Source organism: Cetorhinus maximus, unplaced genomic scaffold, assembly GCF_964194155.1.
Source record: "Cetorhinus maximus unplaced genomic scaffold, sCetMax3.hap1.1 HAP1_SCAFFOLD_561, whole genome shotgun sequence".
In the NCBI taxonomy this organism is placed as follows: Eukaryota; Metazoa; Chordata; class Chondrichthyes; order Lamniformes; family Cetorhinidae; genus Cetorhinus; species Cetorhinus maximus.
In genome coordinates, this window is record NW_027596503.1 from 173,646 (window position 1) to 179,645 (window position 6,000).

The window sequence follows — 6,000 nt, forward strand, 5'->3', positions numbered from 1 at the left end:
CTCCCAGTTACACATTCCCTTTAAGGCAACAGTCCTAAAATAGATTTTAGGTTTTTTTTTTAAAAAAAACAGCAAATTAGCAGAATACCCATTTGACAGTGGAATTCCAAATGGCTTTCTCCAACTTCAGTTACTGGACACAGCAGACTTATGCACCAATGGCTGGTGGCCTCTTGAAAGCTGCCTCACTCCTGTTAGATCTTACATGGCCCTCACCTCACATAGCCTTTCATTCTCCTTAACATATGTTCCTCTCTCTTTAATATGTAAATTCTATTGTTCCATATGCCTTTGGAACAGTACCTTTCCCATAATATAAAAACTTTCATGTTGCCAATATTGTCAGTAACTTCTGGGAAAAATAAACACACTCCTTAGCCTTGCTTATCTGGCAAGTTGTAAACAAACTAACATCCCTTTGAAATCCAAACAACCCCTTCACTTATCTAAAAATGCAAACTCCCTTCACACTTTACATGCTAAGCCAGCATCTATGTTTACTCATTAGCATTTCAAACACGTTTCCACACCTAGCTTCTTTTGATAATCCCAAGCTTGCAGTCTACCTGACTCCAAATATAATTAAATCACATAGACAGGACCAACTATGCTCACACCCACAAACCTACCTTACAATAAACCAAAAAAATTATGAAAATTATTATACTGTCATAACATTTTAAACATTTCTTCTTATAAACACTGGGCTATTTACTCACCGTTTCATACGTGTGACTCCGAATGTTTATCAGTCACTTCCTTGTAATCATATTTCAGACAGGATCACAGTGTCAAAGCCCAATGACACTGTGACTGCGGAGTAACCAGGAGTGACTGTAACCTGCAGATTGAGATCCTGACTATCAGGGACTGAGAAAGACGCTGTATATCCAATTACCCACGCTGAGCTTCAAAGCCAACAAGCCAGACCAAGAGCAGGGATCTGTGAGCAGGAATCTCACTCAACCTGCTGGGCCCTGACCCCAAATGGATGGTTCGATCTCAGACTTTGGCCTTTAGAATTCAGAAAGAGATTAATTTTTATAGTAATATCAGTAGCATGAACTGTTACAGGAAGAAATAGACAACAGCTGTGTTAGGGAATGTGTTACCACCCGGATCCTCGGACACAGAGCACTCTCACCCGCTGCAGTATTTATAGACAGACTCTATTTCAGACGGGACTTGTGGAGAAGCTGCTGCTTTAATGATCCACACAGACGTTAAACACTCCCCTAGACCATAACCTGAATTTTTCATGATAGTAATTAGTCCATTCCCACTACCTGAAGTTTCTCACCTGCAAACATTGTAATCTCCTTCCACTCTGAAAAACAGATTAGAGAGCATTAATGGCACAGTCTCATAATAAGCTGTAAATATTGAGATAAATATATCACAGCACTGAGTGACACAATCACAGAATGATTACAACACAGGAGGCCATTCAGCCCATCGTGTCTCTGCCAACTCTCCAAATGAGCAATGAACCTATTGTCATTCCCCCACTTCCCCAACTTCTCCCCCTAACCCTGCACACTCTTCCTTCTCATATAATCATCCAATCCCCATTTGAAAGCCTCAGTTGACCCTATTTCCACCACACTCTCAGACAGTGCATTCCAGATCCTAACCACTCAATTGACACTGTCTCCACCACACTCTCAGACAGTGCATTCCAGATCCTAACCACTCGATTGACACTGTCTCCACCACACTCTCAGACAGTGCATTCCAGATCCTATCCACTTGATTGACTTTGTCTCCACCACACTCTCAGACAGTGCATTCTAGATCCTAACCACTCGATTGACCCTGTCTCCACCACACTCTCAGACAGTGCATTCCAGATCCTATCCACTTGATTGACTTTGTCTCCACCACACTCTCAGACAGTGCATTCCAGACCCTAACCACTCGATTGACCCTGTCTCCCCCACACTCTCAGACAGTACATTCCAGATCCTAACCACTCGATTAACCCTGCCTCCACCACACTCTCAGGCAGTGCATTCCAGATCCTAACCACTCGATTGACCCTGTCTCCCCCACACTCTCAGCCCACACCTGAGTAAGCCATTTCACCGTGAAGAGGGACGAATTGACCAGAGTATCTCAATCTTCCACAGTCAAGAAATACAGGGCAAACTACTATCTCTCCACACACTGCTTAGTTTGTCAATGAAACTAGCGGACATACTGGTCTCCTCAGCTCATTTGAGAAATTGGTTATTGATGGAACATCATTTGGACATCATGTCCATTCTCCATTGATGCAGTGCAGAGAGCAACCTCATCAATACCGACTCCCACCGCTCAACTTTGCAGCACACTTGGTCCAGAAGACAGCAATTCTCAAAGCTCCTGATATCTATGTTGGCTGATCTTTTCATGTCGATGGTAAAGCAGTTACGGGATTTGCTGTGATTCTGGACTAAACTTTATAATACCACCGTCCATCTCACTCTGTCTAGCTTACTGAGAGATGCCACTTTGCTAAAAGTGAGAACCGAAACACTTCTGATTGACCAGTTCATTTTTACTTTGATAGCGTCCACTCCACCAACACCATGCGGGCTTTTCCTCTTTACCATCTGAGTATCTGACGAACACCTGAAGGGGAATTATTGGTACATTGTGCACTGTTTCCGCTGTTATGGGAGCAGCTTCACACTGAGGATATCCTCCATTGTGGCATTACAAGGAGGAGTTTTTTATTCATTTATGGGATGTGGGCATCGCTGGCTAGGCAACCATTTATTGCTTATCTCTAGTTGCCCTTGAGAAGGTCGTGATGAGCTGCCTTCTTGAACCGCTGCAGTCCATGTGGTGTAGGTACACCCACCGTGCTGTTAGGGAGGGAGTTCCAGGATTTTGACCCAGTGACAGTGAAGGAACGGTGATATATTTCCAAGTCAGGATGGTGAGTGACTTGGAGGGGAACTTCCAGGTGGTGGTGTTCCTATCTATCTGCTGCCCTTGCCCTTCTCGATGGTAGTGGCCGCGGGTTTGGAAGGTGCTGTCTAAGGAGCCTTGGTGAGTTCCTGAAGTAAAAGCAAAATATTGCAGCTGTTGTAAACCTGAAATAAAAACAGGGAATGCTGGAAAACCTCAGCAGGTCTGGCAGCATCTGTGGAGAGAGAAACAAGAGTTAACGTTTTGAATCTGTATGAACGGCCCTGAAGAGCTATTCAGAATCGAAATGTTAACTCTGATTCTCTCTCCATAGATGCTATCAGACCTGCTGAGGTTTTCCAGAGTTTTCTGTTTTCATTTTATATCATATAAAAATATTGAAGTCTTGCTACAACTATATGAGGCATTTTGGAGACCACACCTAGAGGGTTCTGTACAGTTTTGTTCTCCTTATACAAGGAGGGTTATAATTGCATTGGAAACTGTTCAGAGAAAGTTCACTCTGCTGATTCCTGGGATGAAGGGGTTTTTTCTTATGAGGAAAAGTTGAGCAGGTTGGGCCTATACTCATTGAAGTTTAGAAGAATGAGAGGGGATCTTATTGAAATCTATGATTCAGAGGGGGTTTGACAGGGTAGATTCTGAGAAGATGTTTCCCATCGTGGGGGCAATCTAGAACTGGGGTTACGTGTAAAAATAAAGGGCTGGATTTTATGGGGCGCCGTATTCCCCGAGCCCCCATGACTAAAAAAGTTGGCCAAGAACCCACCCACCAAATATCTGGCTTCCCGCAACTATTTTACACCCGGTGGGGCACTAATTGTCTCAGGGCAGGAATTTCACCCCCGTCTGCACACAGTAAGCCCTACCTTAGAGAGCTGCCAGCAAATTCAATTGGGCAGCAGTTCTAATCCTATCGGTGCCAGGTTCAAATGGTGACCACTGCTGGGACTGCAGCCAGTTCCTGAAGAAGAGGAGGCCACAGAGGCCAGATTGAAGGTAAATCTGGATGTATCAGCAGGGCTAGGCTGGCAGGCCCCTGAAAAAGGCGGGAGGGGTGGTGGGAGGCCATTTTTGAGAGGCAAAGGGAAGGGTTAAAGGGGAGGTATGATTCTGGGGATAGTGCATCTGATTGGCACAAGGGACCCACAAAAGAGGTTCCCCCTCCCTCGCCTGACGATAGCTCATCCAGTAAAAGCTATTACATGGGCCTGCCCCCTCCGCCAAGGGGACAATAGCAGCATGAGTGGGATGAGGCATTTACATGGCCATTAATTGGCCACTTAAGGGTCTCTAGGCCCAAGGATGGGTGGGCCATCAGACATCTCCCCTGCCCCCCCATTAAATAGGAGGCAGGTCAGGGGTGGGCGGGAAGGTGCAGATAGGCCATGCACTGCCACCGGTGGGTAAATACCAGCCCAAGGGGTCTCCCGTTTAAGATTAAGGTGATAAATTTCTTCTCGAAGAGGGTCGTTAGTGTTTGGACTTCTCTTCCCCAGAAAGCAGTAGAGGCTGGGTCATTAGGGTCATTGAATTTATTCAGGGCTGAGTCCAACAGCATTTTAATCAACCAGAGAGTCAAGGGTTATGGAAGACAGGCAGGAAAGTGGAGTTGAGGGCAGGATCAGATCAGCCAATAACCTTAGTCAATGGTGCAACAGGCTCGAGGGGCCGAATGGCCTACACCTGCTCATTTTTCTTTTGTTCTTATTGTGATCTTGCCACCATGTTAAATTAGATAATTTCAGAACAGATATAGCAACTCAAAACTGGGCATCCATGAGGCACTGTAGACCATTAGCAACAGCAGAATTGTACTCAACCACAACATGTAACCTCATGGCCCCAGTTGTGGATTTTTGGAATTCTCTACCCCACAGGACTGTGGGGGTTAAATGTATTTAAGGCTGAGATAGACTTTTGGTCTCCCGGGGAATCAAGGGATCTGGGGAGTAGGCGGGAAAGTGGTGCTGAGGCAGAAGGTTAACCACGATCATATTGAATGGCGTAGCAGCTCGATGGGTTGTATATTGTACTCTGCTCATAGCTCTTATGTTCTAAAAAAGGGCCATGTGTTTGTCCCCTTTTGGTGAGGAGCATTTCCAATTGTGGATAGGGCTGGTCTATTTGGTATATTTAGTCTGGCCAGTTAACAAAGGACTAGTTGGGAGCTGGGGGTACTGATATGGCACAGCCATTGGTAAGTGCCTAGTTGCTCAAATCCCAAAGAGAAACTTGAAACAACTGCCACTACTTGTTTTGCAATTTGTATAAATTTCGAGATGCGTGCCTTGAGTTCAGTAGTAATAAGACCACCAAGTCTTATAGGTTATTACAAAACTAGATTAAACATTTAGTAATAAGAGAAATGATTTTAGGTACATACATAGATCTACAAATTACTACTATGATAACTTCTAAATCCCCTACATAATCTGACTCCCAGTTACACTTTCGTTAAGGCAACAGAAAGACACGTAGATTTTAAAAGACCAGGCAAGGTGACACACACAATACCCTAAACCAGTCGAATTCAAAGTGAGTTTTCTTAACTTGAGTTCTTTGAAAACAGCAGCTTGAGGAGTAAATTCTGAAGGCTTTTCACACTTGTTAGATCTTAAAAATGCCTAATCTTACACGCAGCCTTCACTCCTTTATACGTATTTTCCCCTTTGAACGCAAATTCCCATTGTTTCACTCTATCTTTGGACTTTAACTTTCTGATAATAAAAATCTCTCATAGCACTAAGTTTTACCAGTAATCTTTGGGAAAAATAAACACACTGTTTCTAAACTTCACCTGGCTAGGTGACACATTTCACCCTTCCTTTGAAAACAGTCAAGTCTGATTTATTTAAAAATGCAAATGTCCTTTTACACCTTACGTTCTAAACTTCCCCCATGTTTATATCAAAGCCTTCAGACCAGCTGCCTTTAATCCAATTAAGTCTCTCTCACACACATACAGACACAGACACACATAGAGACAGATACCACTATTTTACAATAAATTCCAATAACATTATTATATCTTCCTGACAGTACAAAGTGGACAAATGGTACTACATTAGTTATAAATGTCTG